The 19,979-nt window shown below is 37.4% G+C and overlaps 1 protein-coding gene and 1 long non-coding RNA gene across 4 annotated transcripts in view; both read right to left on the reverse strand.

Annotated features, from left to right (window-relative positions):
- Window positions 1–19,979, reverse strand: part of ANKS1B (ankyrin repeat and sterile alpha motif domain containing 1B) — a 452,062-nt gene that overhangs the window by 127,186 nt on the left and 304,897 nt on the right. The window lies entirely within an intron of this gene.
- LOC142407955 (uncharacterized) lies at window positions 2,096–19,416 on the reverse strand. Its single transcript, XR_012775103.1, has 3 exons — window positions 19,334–19,416; window positions 5,385–5,589; window positions 2,096–4,509 (listed from the first exon to the last, which is right to left on the reverse strand). It is a non-coding gene; the product is annotated as an uncharacterized LOC142407955 (long non-coding RNA).

Genomic DNA, 19,979 nt, shown 5'->3' on the forward strand with positions numbered 1-19,979 from the left:
CTTCATAGTTTTGTGTAAGGTTGCCAGAAGGAGCATCTGCTAACTACTTGAAATAAAAACCAGGCAATTAAAATACACAGATAGGAGAGGGATAGTAGTTTGTGGAAACTCTGGCCATACTCTGCCCTCAGTTACCTTCCTGCTGTTCCAGAATAACTCTCCAGGAAGTTAATAGTTACTTTGAAATGAGAGTATATAACTGAAGGCAGTATTTGCTATATGTTTTGGAAACATAGTGTTAATTTCTACCTGAGACTATAGAAGTGAATTAAAAATGGAGGTTAAAATATACCAACTTCAGTAAACCTGACTGATATTATTTAAGACACCATTTTACAGTAGCCCTAGAAATGCTACTTGAAAAGAGTCTTTAAGATCATTGGCAATTAAGGTGTATGAATAAATGTTTCTGATGTAGCAAACTTACAGAATATTGGATTGGGTTGAATGAACTCCGTAGAACACTTGAAGCTTGCTGTAAAACATATGTCATTTCCTCTGGTTAGACTAGTACATGCTTGTTTTTAGTTACCACAGAGCAGGAAGAGCCATAGTGGAAATCACACTTTTTGCAATTCTTATATGTTTCAAGTCTACAAAGAATTTAAGCATATTCTGAATTTTGAATTAGTCCCACTGATGTCTCTTTTATAAAGTGAATTACTTATGGTTAAAGTACATGATATTAAATGCCATTCTGGATGTGGCCCTAATGACATCAGGGGTAAAAGTCTATACTAATGAACATATTCTTATGGATAACTTTCTTTTTAAATTATCCTAACCCCTGCACAGCTGTGGAGTATGTAATCAATAGATTTTGTTTGTTTCTGTCTCTTCCACAAATTATTAGAGGTAAAGGGCAGGTCAACTAAAATGTAATTAACTATTTCATTCCATTAGGGAGTATGTGAATTAGGTGAGCAGGCCAAAAGTGACCAGCTTAATTCAGCATTATGTATCGGCAAAACAGAACAGCTGCCTTGGGGTATTAGTGGCTCAGAGCTTTAATTTTTAATCACTACATATAATTACTCGTATGTCAGAAATACACTTTTGATTTAGTTATAGAACTTAGAGTAAGAGAAACATATATACCTCTTAACCCTGTCCTAGAATCAAGTATTAGTTCAAGGGCAAGTTCCTTTAGTGCTATCAGAGAGGGAAACTGTGAATGCAAAAATGAGCATATAGTTGCATCCAGACATTTTGGGATAATATTCAGTGTTGATTATATGAACTCAGACACTAAGGAACACTAAATGCCTTTCCTTAACCACAGCATAAAATACCAAAGAATTGCAAATGACCTTTTCTACCCTCCCTCCTCCCCCCAGTTTTCAAAATCTAAATACTCCGGTCATAAAGTCACTTCACATAAAGTATGTCAAAGCACATTTGAAATGGCCAGTTAATGAGACATATATCTACCTGAGTAGAATTTCCAGAAATATTTACTTGGAAAAATGCTGACTCTACTGTGGCTGTGTTTGGACTCATTTTGAGTATAATTTTGTGTGCCTCTTCAGACAAAGGAGTCAAATAGCAGAATAGCTCACAGAAAAGGACCTTTTAAAATGACTATCAGAGAATAAGAACACAGCAAATTTGAATGTGTAAATGTGACTAGTCATAAAAATTTATAAGTTTCTTTTAACCAGTCCTGGAACAGAAAAATACGATATGAGTCATATATCCAATCAAAGCTCTTTAAAACAGCTTAGATGTTGAATTTCAAATATTTGCAGTTGTGAACAATATATACACTAAAACTTACTCAGAGAAATTATCTCATGAATACATTTGAGAAAATTATAAGATGTTCATGACAAAAATCACATGCAGAAACAGAGCTAAAACTAATTAAAACCATTATTCACCATGACTTATTCGAAACATCTAGTCATCACCAATATCAGATACCAAGCTTGTGAAGGAAGAGTAAAAATACTTTAAAGCAAGAATAGTATCATTCATAGTAGCCAACGTTCACACCCTTCCTCATGATTATATTATTTACATATATTTTTAGGTATGACAGAATACAATCAGTCATTTTTACATAGTCTTCCTTTTTTATTAAATTTTCTTTTGAAAGAGCTCAGCATTGTTACAACCGCTGGAAGCATGCTGCATGACTTACAGTACAAAGAGAAGAAAATTGACTTTGTGCCAATGAGTTTATTGTAATTTGAATGTTTTTGCTTTAACTTTCTGGCAATTTCTTGTAAAAAAAAAAAAAGTCAGTGATTGATTATTTGCATATAATCAATATGCACTATATATTTGGATAAACAATAGGGTCACAGACTTCTACGCAAACAGATCATGAAGCAGCAAAAGAAAAACTTAATTTGTTGAATTTCATAATGTGCAGAAAAATTACTTGTAACCTTTAAAACTGTTAATTTAGCATGAAGCCTTAAATCATAACATAAGCCCAAGCAGATACGCTCCATCAACCCAACAGTATGGCTTTAGCCATACAATCAGTGAAGTGGTCTGGGCATGGATCACTTAACCTCCACTAAAACTGTTTCCTATTGCTAGGTAGTCACTAGAGACAGAAAGAAACCTGTGAGAAAAGCAACCTTTAAACTGGAGATGTGTTAATATTTCCACACCTAATCAATAACAAATGGCTAATGTGATAGTGCTTTGAGAAGGAGCTGTGAATTCCCCCAAAAGAGATCTATTTTAAGATGTGCTCCAGAGGAAGGGGGAAGGTTGCTCCAAGAGCCAGGACCTTGGTTTGAACTTTGACGATGATGGCCCACAGTAGGGCTTTTGAATGTTTTCTCTCTCTACCCAAGAAACTGTGAGGAGATCGCTCTCCCTCAAGTCTACAGAACACAGTTACATAGAACTGCAAGGTGGAACAGCTGGATTAGTAGGCATTACAAGCAATATGAGTAATCTTTACTTCAGTGCTTGCAATTTTTAAATTCACATAATTCAAGTAGATGACTCTGAGGATGGCCTGAGAGACCCAGTAATGCAGGAAGAAGAGACATGATATCAGGTATCTCATACAGGCAGAACCTTTTTGGAGTAAAAGGTGAAGAGAGAGAGAGAGAGACAGAGAAGGCAGTGCAAGGCACTGCAAAGACAACACTTATTAATGGACTAAATTATTAAAATGGATGTTAATAGTTGCAAAATGGGAAAACTGATTATTTCTATAATTCAGTGCTGTCCTGTAATTCAGTCTCATGATTCACTACTGGACATAAACAATAACATGAAAATTTGCCGATAGGTTACTTCTCATTCACCCTTACTTCTCCAAGAGAAGACAGAAGGATAATATGAACGGCGAGCAGTCTATGGAAATAAAGAAATGGTTTCAGAGAAAAAACTAGTCTTTGCTCACTAGCAGCAAAACTGTGATTCCCTCTTCGTGTTTTGTTACAGTCCTGACATAACTCAGACAAAAAGTGTGACTCTGTGCTTACCTTTCCTATAGATATAGGTGAATGATGTCACCAAGAACTGAAAGTTCAGGATATTCTGAAAGACTTACTTTTATTCCCTGAAGAAAAGCCAGCCACACTCTGCTGGATACATGGTAAACGGGCAGGCATATGCCACTTCAGACTGGCATGTTGGCAGAAAAGCACAGTGTGAAGACAAACATGGATACCATTCTCTAAAGGGCAAAAAGCTAGATATATTACAGCAACTCGAATGTCTTAAAATATAGACACCTATGTTTGTATGATATCAGGAAAGAAAGAAGAAATTCATTGCTTGTATTTTTGTTTCTAATGAGAGAAGCCAATAAGGAAGTGTTACAGGAGCTTGGAGGACTTTGCCTTCTGGAGGGTACAGATTCCTCCAGAAGGTTCTCAGAGGTTTGTAGTTTCAAAAAGCAGAACCAGGATACTCATGGAATATCACACATTGCAGAAGAAAGGACTGTTACTCATGCTACTTTTGCATATCTTGTTGGATAACAGGCAGTTTGGTTTTAAAGAAAATATTTTTCCACCTTTGCTCCCCCCCCCCCCCCCCCCCCCCCCTTTTACAGGGGACAGAAGTGTTCTGCTTCTCTGCTAATTCAGATTTGATATACAACACACTTGACCATGGACATTAACAATACAAGAAAATTGACAACTTGGCTAAGTATTTTGCTAAGTGTCTTCAGTCTTCAAACAACCGAACCTAGGAGATTATTTTCTCTTTCTATCTTTCTTCTGCAGTATTTCTTTTTGCTGTTATTGTTCCCCTTTTTTTTCAGTGCTGTTTTGATATGCTGAGCATGCAATCTCTATGGAAAGTCAAAGGGGTTCACATCCTGTTCTTGCTTATTCTCTTCCCCTTCCTTATTCTCCTGGGCTTTCGCAATTCAGGCTGTCTTCATGATTCCTTGCATAAAAAGAGGAAGACAAGGTCCCTCAGTCTTCTCTTCTTCCAAAAGTTCAGTTGCTATGCAGCTGACCTCTCCTCTGGCCTCTTTCTGTTGTATGACCATATGTAATGTCTTCTCACTTTCAACTGCAACATCTTGAAAAAAAATGAAAGGTATGAAGGGGTTAGCAGTGATATTGTGTACTGCATTTCTCATCAAGTTTTAGATATGCAAAAGATAAGTTGGCAGTGGAGCGACACTGATTCAGATTCTCTGAGGATCTCAACTTTAATATTGATAAATCATCTCTATGGAAATTCTCCTTTTTAGAGGATCAAATGCTAAATCAGAGTAGATACTCTGTAGATACTGCAAACCTGCAGACTCAGGCATAATCCAGAAGGTCCTGTTTGCACTGGTTAGCATTAGTTATAGAAGATGTGGAAGACCTCTTGGCCTTGCAAGCTTTAGATTTCCGTATTAGTAAATTCAGTAAACAAAAGTCAAACTTACTAAACCAGCACACTGAAAAAATCTTGATAATGTGAAGCAGCCAACTAAGCAATTACGGACTGAAAACTGGATAGGTAGCTATTCCAGTGCCATCATCTAAGCATGTTGGTCAACTCATTAACAGTAAATAGTAGATAGGCCACAAATAACTAAGTAGGCTAGTTACTTTCTAGTAAATGGATTTAATGTTTTCTATTTCTTCTCTGGAATATTCACATTCTGCAAGGCATGTATCTTTTACAGTAACAAGGAGATTCAGTTTTCACTTTGGGGGCCAGCATACTTCTTACATCAGAAGAGCATATTAAAAAACAAGCAGCTTCTTGAAGTGAAATGCAAAACTAAGAAATGGTCTATAAAGGATATTGTGATTGACTTATGCGGGTGGTTGGTAGAGACATTAATGAAAAAATAAATCATGTCCTGGATGCTGTCTGCTGAACTTACAAAATATGGCATCTATTCCCACAAAAAACCCACACACCCATAAGAGCCATGACATTAAAAAGCAAAATACCTTGTCTGGTGGCTTCATTTTTTTCGATAGCTCTCTGTTTCACTTCTTATAGTAAGCTCTCCTGCAGGTCCAGAGAGGTGTTTTCCCTTCCAGAACAGGTGTGCTCTTTTTCTTGATCACTTTTTTGAATGCTTTCTGTAATACCTGCCCTCCCCTCATTATACAGGAGATTGTTCTTTGGTGCTGTTCAATAACATGGTAGGCTCTGCAAATGCAAAAAACTTCACAATCTATTCCAAATCATTTAGGAAGAAGCAGATGTATCACCCTACCACAGAGATTCATTTGTTTTCCAAACTTAGAAAGACAGGGCTTAGTATTCGGTCCCATCACTCCTTGTTGCTGTGACCAACTTCTGAATGATACTTGATGAATACTTGGAATAATCAAAATGAGAAGTTGCAAGTGTTAATGTTCCTCCAAGATGCGAGAGCCAGTGCATCTTCTGGTTGATTGAGGATTTCAGTAAAACCAGCTTATATAGTCATTACTGACATGTAAATAGGTCTTTTGGTCAAAAGGAAGCAATCTCACCTACAAATACTGATAATACAGGTTGCAGAACCCAGCTAAGTAATTAGAATGAATTCATTAAGCCTCAAGGGGGAACCATTTGTCTCCTCCTGGCTCAGGAAGGACCTGTTGCTGTAAACCATCCAGATGGCAGAAGAGTCATATTGTCTTGGAACTACTACTGTGGCACAGGAGAGTGAACTGGGGCAGAGTCTGAACAAAAGCTAAAGTCTGGGACTACGGCTTCATATTTTCCTGGTGTTTTTCTCTAAGCTCTTCTGGGAAAATAGTCCTTTTTGTGCAGCAGGGAAAGAAAGAATTATAGTTCTCATAAAAACAAATACAGACTGCTGCAAATCTAATTCACCCATTGCACCCAAGAGAAAAAGATCAGAGATCTGGATTTGATAAGCTGCTGTATATGTATTCAAATATTTAATTTTTTTTTCTTCCTGTAGAAGGGGACTTGTGACTGTGTGCCAGGGCATTTTTTTTCTGTACACACAGAACCAGATTACTTGGCCAGGTTGCTCAGAAGTTGTCTTTATCTTATAACAAAAATGCAGTAAGACTGCATGAAAGAGAATGAGGTATAAGCTGGTCTTTTACCTGCCATCTCAGGCACCAAGTTCTGCCAATGCTCCAACAGAGGGGCTCCCATCAATTTGTGTTATAAAGCAAACCAAGAGAAGCAGACAAACAACCCACTGAACGAGACTAAATCACAACTTGCCTTTGGATCAATCAGCAATGCCCATTAGTGAGCCTGAAGCCTGCGGAGAAAAGCTGCTCGCTCCAGAAAGGATACTTCTGTTTATGGCTAAACTGCTCAGTGGAACAGAGCCAGAGAGTGAGCCCAGGCACCACACTGCTGATCATCCACATTAATTAACTGATAGCCTTCTCCCTGGGATGGCCAGTTAGCACTCTCTGAGGCATAGTTCACAGGACAGCCTGCTCCAGGGACCATTCTCGCTAGCTAGTTAAGACACGATCACCTGTTTTTTTGGGGGTAAGAATGAGAGTTTTGCTGAACAGATGCAAGTCAGATCATGCCACTTCATTTCAGAGCCCACAAACAGTCCCTAACGATGTTTAGTCAGCAGTCTAACTCAGCCCCTGTATCACTAGCCCTCTCAAAAATCTTCCTTTAAATAATCTCTAACCTTACCAGTACCTACATTATCCTATCTAAGTCCATCAGCTAAGAATGGCCTTGACTGCTTTCCAATACCTATACACTGTTTCATCATACACAGGACCTAACTGCTTTCCCTAAACCTTAAAAAGTTCATATGCTCTGCTAGTTTGTCAGAGTTCTTAAGGCAGCTGAAAACAGGAAGGAAGAAAATTCAAGCTTCAAAGTTGTAAATACTACTTGATAGCAAGAAAAGTCGACCAGAGGATTTCCACAAACCTGTTATATACTGTTAGCAGGAAAGTTGCAGAAATATCACACAGTACTAAATTTTCTGGAGTATGTATCAATTTTCAAACTCAGAAATATCTCCACAACTATAGTATATATGACCTTTTCCTGAGTGGAAGAATTTTGCTTTAGAAATAAGATAAGTTGTTTTCAAATCTTTTTAGGAGAAACTTCCTGCCCTCTGAACCTCCAAATTAACCCCCAAATCAAAATCCCTGAAAAGTCGACCTCAAAAAGCATACAGATTCTGACTGCTCTGGCTGTTGCCTGCTTCTGTTAGTGAGTAAGAACATTTCTTTGCTAAACATATATGGTGTATTTGATGCAGTAGAAACTTGATTACAAGAAGTTCCTGGGTCACTTCAAGATGATTAGAAGAATGATCAGAAACATTCTGAAATGCTTTCTGCCCTCCCCTCCAAATTAGCCCAGAGGATCTCTATACCACTCAGGTTTGGTGACTCACAAAGCTCAGAAGTTTTCTGGCATATTACTCAACACTCAGTCACTGCTATGATGCAAACATTGCTCTCATCCCCAACCACTGCAGAAGAGATCACTATCCAGAGGTAACGACGTAATTTTTCATTGGGACAGAGCTCAGTAAAACGGAATCTGGATATTTTCTTAGCATGATTTTATTCCCCATCATATGGTAGCCTTTGAACAGTGGAGGTGAAAAGCACTATCACAAAATAAACCAAGAGTTTAGCATAGGATGATTAGTCATGGGAGGTACCTATTTCCCTCCACTGACCTTGGACAGTGCCTACAAAGTAGCAAGGATAATAAACTAATACAGTTATATCAAAGAGTAAAATTACCACATCATGTATCTACACTTTCATGAACTTAACTATTACATTAACTAACAAATATCTTGCTTTGTTAATAATAAACACAAAATTTCATCTAGCATAGCTTATTTTCTCATCCTTGAAACTGAAAAAAAACTAAATGGTAAGGATGTGATATTTTGTGGAAAGTGTCAGCTTTCTACCAGCAAGCGTACTCGGATCAACTTAATATCTAGAAACCTATTACTAAGTGTGAAATTAATTTACGGAAGTGTAGACAAAACAAACAAGAATGAAATCACCATGCTTCATATACCTCTCAATTAAAAGAGCTAGACTATCACATGCAAAGATAAGACAAGTAAAAGTCAAATATCCTAGAAATGACTCGAGTACAAACACTTAAAATGTTCCTGTATCATTACCTATATCCTAAAGAGATTCTCCATAGAAAATGGTAGCCTGCTACATCTACGTACGAGTGATCCTCAGTAAAGTGATCTCTATTACACCCAGATTTTGTCAGAAAGGATGTAACCAAGAAGACCACTGCATCCAAATCTATGAACTTGTAGAAAGATCTAAACAGTCTGGAATCACCAATACAAAATGGTGTACGGAAAATTATCGATATAGTGTAAACTGTGTAAGCAGCAAGGTTATTACATTCTGGAGGATTTTAACTGTAGCAAGAAAAGGAGTCACCATGCCATCGTCATGTGGCATTCAGCTGTCTCTACAGTTCTGGTAAAGGCCCAGAGCACATCCCCTCTGGTGTCTGTGGGCTCATGGAGGCCCCCAGACAGCACTGCGGGGAGGCCCTGTGTGACCATCCCGGGGCCATGTCTAACCCCCACCAAGAGCCTGATCCTGACACCCACCTGTGGGTCGACATCCCGGCCCAGCCTCGGCCTGTCCCTGTCCCCAGGGAGGTGCCTGATGCCTGGGGCTGGGGCTGCCCAGGTCCCCCCTGGCTGCCCTGCTCCTGGCTGGGGCAGTGGACGGGCCTGGCCTGCCAGGCCCTGCCCTGCCGCCCTGGGGAGCCCCCGGCCTTGTGGGACCCTGACACTTCTGGACTCTTGCTAAATCTTCTTGTTCCTCTGTCTATTCTCAAAATCCATTCTTCCCTTTCCATCACCGATGGTAAAACATCGCTTTAAATCTTCCGCAAAGTGACTCCATAAAACAGACCATGGATCTCTGTGGCACGCATTACACGTCAGCGTAGTTCATCTTTGAAATACTACGGTTTTAAATAACAGTGTTTGAGACTTCCGTCGGTGTCTTATAGAAAAGTTGAGTCATTTCTGGCTCAGGCGCTGCCAGTAGCAGGGAGAGAGGCTGCAGCCGCAACAGAGGGTGCTGTCTGCACCCACACCGCCCCGCCTGCGAGGCATGTCTGACTGTCGAAGGCTGCGGCACAGGCAGCGCGGCGTCAGGCTCCCCCTGCGCCATTTCTGCCGTACCACGAGATGGGCAAAGGATTCCTGACGGAAGCGAGTCACGGGCTGAGATGTACGTAAGCAGCAACTTAGCAGCTCCCCAGATGTGTGACCTCAGCCTGTGCTGACGTACCCGGGTAGCACGGCTACTGACAGCACCGCACCTGCGATACCACGGATTTCAACAGATATCCCCCTGGATAAAATTTGGGATTGAACAATTCGGCTGTAAAGGATAAACCAGCTTCCGCTGGGTACGCTGGGATGTATGAACCCTCTGAAATCACACCTTCGTACTGCAGAGCCGCCCTGTCGGTGCAGGACAGCAGGGAGAGTCCGGTTCGCTTGCTTTTTACCTGATCAAATGGAAATGAAATTTAAATCACCCATAATAAAATATGGATATTGCTAATTTTTCTCCTACTAGAGTGAATAGAAACACTGATCAGGAAGTCACTGTGCTCAGGACTGTGCAGCCAATAAGGCAATCTCTGCTCTGAGGAGTTTAGAGTATTAACGTAGTAATGTCTACAGAGTGAGCAACGGAAGAAGTAGCAGACTTTAATTTACTGTTGATGTCAAAGTTAGAAAGCAATCCAAAAACCTGGCTATCGCAGAATGTGAACTTGCTGAAAAACAGAGCAAAAAGTTTGGAAAGAAACAAGATGATACTGGAAGATGTATCACAGCAAATACCTAGATTGCTCTTGCCCACACTTTGAATCAACTTTTAAAGTAATTTTTTTAAAGTTATGTATAGCAATAAAGTAAAACACAGCAATAAGAGCAGGCTGCCAAATAGTATTTACAAAACAAATCAAAGGGGTATGCTGGAGTACACATTAAAATTTAAACCCTTCATCTGCTGCTTGTATGACAGTATTGTGAGAAAGACAGAAATGGAATACTTTTGGCACTAATTAAAACTCCCCATTGAGATCCAAGTAGTTAGAATTTCATATAAAGTGTTGTTATAGCAAGACAGTAATCAAGATGAGTTTTGGTATAACTGAGACAAAAAGGACTGGTAGTTAAATATACATGTTTGTCATTGCAGATAGCTCAGGAGATTTTTAAGGTGGTTTAATGCATGTATATACCTTATGAAACCAGGGTGAATATCATGCTGAGGGCACAAATGCTCCTGCCTTTTCTGGAATACTAGGATACAATGCAATGAGCAGAAAAATAGAGGAAGAAGCGAAAAAGAATCTACATTTTTTCAAGCAGCTTTTCTTAAAAAATATTCTGAGAAGAACTGGGCTTAAGAGGACTGTAAAGAGGAAAAGTGTGGTTGTTAGGTATTATTTGACCTGTCCTAATAAATTACTGGTACTTGTTTTTAAATACCTACTTTATGTTAGCATTTTATGGCTTCTCTGTGTTGGTCTAAGAACATTTAGTAAACTGTTAAAAAATGAGATAGCACAAACCCCCAAAATTACAGTCAAATAAACTAAAAAAGGACAATATTCTAAAACCAGATAGTTGAAAAATATAATTTCCAGGTTGACAGTGTCCATGTAAGTTCATAACAGTGTCAGGTTTGAGATACTCTCTGAGTCTGAGGTGTGGATCATATAGCAATAAATTAAATATGCCCAAGAACATTCCTGGGCATCAAGACGAAATTGTATGAAATGGTCCGCTTATGTTAGTAAACTCTGACTCTGCAAAGCTGAGGGACAGCATGGCTGTTGGGAATGGCCTCTAAAACATCCTAGCTCCAGATCTGTGTCTGGGAATTGTTGGGGAGAATGGTAGTTGGTATATGCCAAAAGTGTACCCAGGTCCTTCTGAATGTGTGCTCTAGTGCCTGGAGACACTTTCTGAACACTGTCTAATTTACTAATATAGACATAGCTGGACATAGTTCATTGTCCTAAAGTCACAACTAATTTGGTAATGTACCATAAGCAGAGAGGCTATGTCAGTTGCTTGCTTATTATTGCAGTTAGTACAAATCCATCAGAAATAACAGAAGCTTACATGGAATTTAAGAGGTAGTATCCTGGGTGGTCCTGATGGAAATGCATGCAAAAATGGCTTTCAAAACACATGTGAAATCAGAATCCTAATCAAAACCATTCTTTAAAGTTTTCTGGTTCTAGTGGTGTGCTAAGATGTCTTGGTGTGTTAAGAACCACCAAGATAATTTAAAATCTGCCAGGCGGATCTGTGCCATTTTATGTGTTCTCCTGAGAGACAACATACCATGAGAGGTTACTCTAGAAATAAAGTGCACAATGACAAACACCATTTAAGATATAATAGAAATATTCTTTCGAAATACCAAGAGAAAAGAAATATACTTTCAGGCTTCTGAGTTTGAGGTAAATTCTGGTAATACTGATTATGAACCATATGAAAAAGTTGTTCATGCTAACACGACTCACCTCTGTGTTCTTTATCTCGAGGAGTAAGACAAGCTGGAAATGTCCAAATGTTGGCAGAAAATGGTTTTGTTTTCACATAACACATAAATTTTGTAGATTATGAATAATGGCATGCTAAAAGTATGTACCGTTCCTTTGTTTAAGGCAGGGCTTGTGGGCAGAACTGAAGCACAGTAGTGTTGCTTCACCTATTGTACTGCTTAGAAACAAAAAGAAAAAAAAAGGAGAATGCTCCTTGCTAGTTCTTCACACCCACGAATGACTTAGTATTGGTTACAATGATGGTCCCTGGATATGTCAAGCAACAGCAGAAAAAATATTTCAAAAGTAAACTTCCACTAGTTGTTAACTCATGAGATCCTGAGTTTTAATCATAAAGACTGAGTAGTTTTTTTGTATTTCAAAGGCATGTCTGTTCCAATTTCACTAACAAACTCTGGCAGAAATAAATGTTGCAAATCCACGCATTCCTGCATCCAGAACTGGCTACTGAGTGCTTAATTGCATTACACTAAATGCTTGGCTACAAAGAGAATTAATTTATCTTCATATACACATTTTTGTGTTGTAATATCTAGTTCTAAGTGGTCTTACGTCTTTCTAGAATAACAGAGGTCACAAGGGTATTTCAACACATAAATCACAACCCATTGCACGTTTGATCTCTTTATATGGTATTTTTAGGTGAGCTTTCTAGGGCTTGGAAACCATTTACATTGCAGCTTTACAATACTTCTGATATGGATGGTTCGCTGTGGCAGGACGAAAGAATGAGTATGAGTTTTAGAAAAAGTGTACCACTTTTTCTGATAAGCATTTTCCTAAGGTGCCTTCTCCCTTTGTATAGAAAGATGGAACTTTCTATGACTGCCAGCCAAATCAGAGTGTTTTTAAGCATGTCACAAGGCTTTTTAGACTGGTTTACTCTTCTTGATGAATGTTTTTTGGATGTTTTTTGCAAAAAAATATAAATGTTGGCAATGTTTGCAATGATTGTGGTGTTTTTTTGCAATCTTTTGAGATCCTTCTTTACAGGGAAATATCTCTAGTTCTAGTCTTGTTCAATGACTGAAGTAGATATCCATTCTACACCTACCATGAAAAAAAGTAAGAAGGTTATTCTGGTAAAGTGGGGTACCAATCCAGTTTAAATTCCCTGCATAGGTTGTGCGGCATGGCATCAGATGAATATAGCTGATGTGTAGCTGTTCTGCAACTTTATATTTAATAGCAATTGCACAGAGTGATTTTACAAGCTTTCTTAACAGTGGGTGAAAGAAATAAAAACATCACTGGTAGAAAGCATCCACAAGTTCTGGAGATGATGATCATGTTAATTACAGGAGTGCTATTAAACCCTAGATACAAACCAGCACAAACACGAGCTCAGAAAAGCGTGGCCCAAGCACCAGTTAGTAGCAATTGTGTTATACAAACTGTTTGTAAAAGAGACAATCTCTTCCAAAAGGTAGGTTCAAGAACTAGAAAGGGCAGCAAAAATGGAAGAACTTATGAAATGTGCTTGCCTTTTGCTCTTACTTTTTGTGAAATTTGATCTGGGGGCTTTTTAAAAGACTTTTTTTGGGAGTAGTCAATATTTAAATTGGAAAACTAATGGCAGATGAATTGTAATTGTCGTTAGTACATGATATGAGCTCTCATTTCAGGCCTGATGGGAGTCTGTGTTGTATTGTGAAGCTCTGTGGGTCTGTCAATGATCTCTAATGGATCAGCAGGGCTATTGTCCATAGGCTTATATTTGCTACATACAAGCCTACACCTCCACCAGAAAAAAAATGGAAAACCACAAATACTAAAGTAGTTTAAAAAACATTAACTATCAGAATAGGTTTTCTGATGTGCAGACTTGGAATTTATTATATCTGTTCTGTAGTATTCTCTGTAATATTCTCCATAATATTCTGTAAATTTCTCCCATGAACACTCCTATGGAACTCATTCATTAGCGTATTAGGAAAATGCAAACACAGCTGAAGCAAACTGAGTTCTGTAGTCTGTTTGTGGAAATATTTGGAGTAGTTACCTAGCATTAATAGCATGTACCATGGTAGCAAAAATAACCAACTGCGTAACACCAGAAATGACAAAAAAGACAGAAAAAAAATTCATACTTTTTTTTTTAAAAAAAACAAACCCTCTTGTAGAACCAGCAACACACTCTAAACGTACTCAATAGGGCAAGATTTGTCATAATGAACAACACCTTTTACTAGACCAGATTGACACATTTGGGAGATACAGATGCTTGGGCACAAAGGCCTTTCTTCAGGTCTAAAATAGCAACAGCAGCCTTTAAAGAGGAATACAAGCTGAGAATATGCAAGCTGCATATCTCAAGTTGCATATCTCAGTCCATCTGAGAGAAAAAGTAGTTGGTATTTGTGAAACAGAGGAATTGCAAAGGGAAAAGGCAGTAACTATAAGCTGATTTTAATAAAAATGCAAGAGTGGCTGCACTGGGCCATAGAAGAGCTCTAGAGCACAGATGTGTTTAGATCAGTATCCTATCTTAAACAACGGCCCATACAAAAAGAAAGTTCCCGTGATTGCACAGTTGTTCATGGTCTGTTGTCACATACCACCTTAGATGATAGTGAAGTTTTACATGCTTATAAGCATACTAATTTAAAATTCTACTAGATTGATGATACCTCACATAAAAAACCTAATTACAAGTCCACTGTGATTACAGTTCAAGTTTACAAGTTCAAGAAAGTGATTTCCAAGGCTAAATTAAAACAGAGCTCTAGCAGTTTAACTGATAAATACTAACTACCTACCAATGGAATTTCACAGTATTAAAGTCTCATACTTTGGTCTTATTTGACCAAGGGTATTTTATCCTTAATCAAGAAATATATTATTAATACCACCATTCAGAATATAACTAAATGTTTGGATTCTGACATACTCAGAATAGTTAGGAAAACAATACAGCAAAAAAAAAGAACAGAGAATTGCCGTGCACTAACGTTCTCGAGCCTTGTTAGAAGAGCACCAGAACCACCTAGTGGAATTTTCATTTATTACAATGACTCTAAAATGCCATCTTGTAAGCAGTATAGCAATATATGCTGCTTTATGAGAAAGTTAATATGTGGTATCACCACTGAATCATGGAAGTTAGGCCTGGGGAGACTCCTACTAGGTTTCCTTTCTGTCATGCAGGGCTATTACTCTACTGTACACTGTTTTTCACCTACTTTAAATGTATCAAAGGATGATGTTTACACTGCTTGTTCTGAGACAGTCTTCTAACTTTTCACATGCCATGAACAATTTTTTCCTTCAATTAATTTAAAAGTGTCTTTTTATGCAATCTTTTTTTTAAAAAAAATTGAATATATTACTCTGACACCTTTCTGGTTTTATACTTCAAAACTATAAAGTTCTGACATGTTCCTTCTGTACTCCATAGCAGTATTGGTAACAGTATTAAACTATGTTACTGGTAACTTCTAAATTGGCTTTGTCAACTATCTGGTGAGCTTTTTGTTTCTTCTCTCAATTCCCAGAAACAGATCCTAGTATCTTTTCTGCCGATGTGTGCAAAACTGTACGAAAATGATGCACAGAAATATCAAGGGCAATTTAAAATATGTTTTGATAACGTGTCTTTTTATAACTGTAACAACATATTCAATTTTTTTTGTATTCTAAACTAATCTCAGGAATATGGGCAGAGGTTGCTGATTCTGCACATATGCCTCCTCTTTTTTCAGTGAGTAGGAAAGCATAATCAAATTTCATTCCTTCTTTGCCATATATGTACACATTTTCTAAGAGACCACTAGAAAAATGTTTGTAAAAGTTTTTGAGGTCTCAAATGTAAAGCAGATATATTAGTTGAACCAGGGAGATGTACACAGTCGTACTTTCAGCAAGTTCTTGGTTTAACTGCCAAACACAGAATTCATTTTTATTATCTTGCAATTAAGTTTGCTGAGTATCGTCCTATATAAAACTTATCCTTAGGAAGTGCACATAGGTTCAAATCTGTAGGCATAACTGCAAAAAGCACAGCCCTTAGAAAATCTATGCTACTTGAATGGGACTTATCTTGCCTGAATAAGAAACACAAGTTCTGGGTAGGACACAGGAATTTAAAGAGAATCTGAAATTCTGCTCTATATGGGATTATTCTAGACTTTTTCACAAAAATGGCATGTCAGAAAAATGAAACTAGAGATGAAGTACTGTTTACTTTGGCCACTCTTTGAATACATAACTAACAGTGTAGGTTTAAAAAGAGATGGCAAAATTTGTTCTGTTTTGTGATACAACTGCCATAGAAGTAAATGAGGCATACAGTTGCAGGACTGAAGAAAACGCCAGATGTATGATATATGACTTTCCTAAGGAGTAGGCAGAATTTAGCAGTCTGGTACATCCAGTGGCTGTTAATGATAAAATGTGTTGGTATATGATGGTGAGCTACAATAATTCTCAGAACATACCAAGACTTCCCAGTATGTTTTCACAAATGAGAAACAGGTTTCTAGGGGAAACAGTATTCATCTCAGAAGTTTCAATACTGGGACTTCCTCCCCCTGCCCCCCCCAGCTTATTATTTTTCCTGGATAACACATTTTTAGTTAATAATTTCTATTCTGTTTTCTCATGTATGAAGCCACATTCTGATTTAGAGTGATATTCATCTTATGGAATGTAAAATATCCACAACAGAGATCTCAATACTCACAGAAGGGTCCCTTTAAGTTAGCAGAGACAAATAGGGACCTTTAAGGCATGACTCATCTGATGCAATTTAAGCATTTGCTTTAGGACGGGATGAATCATATCAAAGAAATGACTGCATATCTTCAATGATTATAGCAAGAATCTAGACATGTATGACATGTATGACTATGTCTGAGTCGTAAATATCAATTTCACTGATATAGCCAGCAACTGAAATTTTATCCCTTCATAGGTCCCTCTTTTGCTAAAGTAGAATATGATCTAGCATGTTCAATACAGGTCAAAACCCCACACTAATTACTTCTTTCCAACTGTCTGAAATTTTGAGTGATCACCTAGCTACATGAAATATATTTTCAAGATGATATTTTTGTAGACATACTTTTTAATGTAATTTTTAAAATTTTGTACATTTTAAAAGTTTTAAATTTTGAAAAATAAATTTAAAAAAGAAAGTTGAATTTTCTTTTCAAAACTGTGATACTGTTATGAAAAATAGTTTCTTAAGCCAATTTGTTCCTTTGCTTTAGCAGAAATAAAATAATCTGGCAAGTTTCCAGTATATCCATGATTGAGGACTGTAGCACCAATTGTTGCAAGGAACTTAAGAATTAACACATGTATATGAAAAGCATAGGCTTTTCCAACAATGCAATGTCTTACTACACTTCCACCCACTTAATGACTGGAACATGTAAAAAGATGAATTAATATAATTAGCCTTTATAATTCATCTTCACAGATGAAAGACAGTTGTGAATTGTGCCCAACATTGCCCTTTTTTTTTGGCATAATTTAGTCAAGATGTGCCTTAAAACCCTTTTTGGAAACTTGAAGCATTTTGGGAATGGCTGGTTAGCTGATGCACTCTAAAATACTGAACAATGTAACTGAGGTTCTTTCTGTTTATCCATAAGAAGAGAGACTGGTTGGGTCAAAACACTGAGAATGTCATTGGTCTTGTTTTTTATTGCTCTTGCTGTAATACCATATGAAGGCTGGCAAAGGAAAAGTCTTAAAAAATAAAAGCTAGGGGTGGGAGGATATCAGCAAGTTAAACATAACACAAGAAGCAGATGGATAAGTATATATTAAATTATATTACCCTATTCAATGACTGTGTAATGCTTCTTTTTTTAATGTTACTATGTACACGGCTTTACTTATCACCTGTACACCTCACGGTATCTTACTGCAACAGTCACTTCAGTTCATACATTTAAAACATTCTCAAGAGCCTCATGGCAAACAATGCACTGAATAAACATGCTGGGTTACTAAAATATCACTACATTTTATGAGGAGATACAGAAGATCTACAGAACTTTACACACTCACATGCACACACACACACACAATGACACATGTACCGCCAAGCCAAGTTTTCATCTGCTTGCAAGATTCCTTTGGTGAAAACACTGAAGATACAAAGCCTCCAGATATGTCCCAGAATGTACATTGTACTGACCAGCGGCTGCTCTTTATGCGCCATCACAACTTACTTTCAGCATGTCAGCTAAACAGGATTAGGAACTCAGGTGGGAAACTCACAGTGAGAGCAAACAGAGCTCTGAAACGTTTTCGTGGAAGCTTCCCTTGAGATAAAAAGGATGAAGCAGAAAACAAAATGAACGATAAAAAGAATTGATTCCCCATGGTATTTTTCAAAGCCAAGTGTCAGCTAACTTCTGAAATAAAAAAAGCATGCTACATTCTTATTCTTATTTTATTAGTCGCATGCAAAAACTGACCGTGGGTATTATCAGTAATACTCATCTCTTTTACAATTCAGTAAAATGATTTATGATACAGAGATATCTCCTTTACCACATCGTCCTACACTCACTTTGACTGATAATTGGGAAAGATATTCTTTTTTTTTTTCTAATAATTTTGCCACTTTCAAGACATCAGTAGGACGTGACAAAGATTGAATCTGAGTACAAGATTTCAGATATTCAGAATTATGTCTGTTGTGATTCTGATGACAGATTTCTGCAGTATCAGTAAACACATTTGTGACTCTTATTCATTTAAACTTACCTTGACATTTTCCCATCAGAAGATTTATATTTCAGACCCTCTAAGTATATTTACTGTCTTGATAATTGCTACATGCACAGTCAAACCAAATAAGTGAGTTTCAGGACCAAATAAAATTCTTCACTGCCCTATTAATAGGTCTGTACTGAATTAGAAGCAAGAACTTCTTTGATTCTCAGAAGAAAAATACAGTAGCTCATGTCATACTTGCACAGAAAAAAATACTTATGAGAACAAAACCAAATGGAATGCTAAAATGCTGTTGCTTATGGAAATATAACAAATTGCAGCAATAAACACAAAATCTCAGCCATTTTGCTTAACAGCACCTCCTGCAAAACAGTGAGGGGGTTTTAGCCTTGACACATTGGAATAATCTGTGTTAAATCCCTGGGGAAATGCAGAGAAGATAGCAGCCAGTTTGCTTCTCTTACTTATCTGAATTCCAGAGACCATTAGAAATCTTATGGTGAAAAGCTGAAGTACATTATACCAAAATCCCCAGGAAAATATTTTGCCCAGAACCTTAGCTTAAATGAAACATCTTCAAATAATCTTTTTTAAATTCTTTCTCACATCAAGGTATTCTTGACACAAATCTTCTTACCTGAAACACTATCCAATGTTTTATTTCTTCTATAATATATAAGACGTGGTCATCTTTCACATTTTCTGTAAATCATCATTTTGATATCCTGTAATCGTTTATTAATAACAGTAGTAAAAATACCGAGAGAAACTATAATTTTAGATCATATTTTAGAGAGTGTTCTAGGAGCTCTCTATCAATCCATGAAGATGATTCCCTGCTGCAAAGAGCCTGCAAGCTAATTTGAAGACTAAAGGAAAACAGAGAAAACCTAATTGTGAAAATAGTTTTGAATATTTGAAAATCTATATATAGCTGTGTAGTCATTTGTTTACATTTTAGATAAAGTAAGGACTTTAATGTAATCTTTTTCTGTTTTATATGATACTTATATCCTCTGTGTATGTTACTTCATTATGCATTTCTAGTCTTTCTTGCTAAGCCCGTTAGCATCTAATGGCAGTTGTTTCCCACTCTTGACATCTCATCCTTGCATATAACTCCCTCATTTACTACTAACTCTCCTCAGCTCTCAGTTTCCTCTTTCCCACGCTTTAGTTCTAGTGAATTTCCAAAGCCAACCACTCCATATGCTTAGAGGCATATTAAGCTTCTGTCATTTTTTTTTTCCTCTCACATTAAGTCACATCTTACGCTTCTGCTT

The sequence above is a fragment of the Mycteria americana genome, chromosome 1 (assembly GCF_035582795.1).
Source record: "Mycteria americana isolate JAX WOST 10 ecotype Jacksonville Zoo and Gardens chromosome 1, USCA_MyAme_1.0, whole genome shotgun sequence".
In the NCBI taxonomy this organism is placed as follows: domain Eukaryota; kingdom Metazoa; phylum Chordata; class Aves; order Ciconiiformes; family Ciconiidae; genus Mycteria; species Mycteria americana.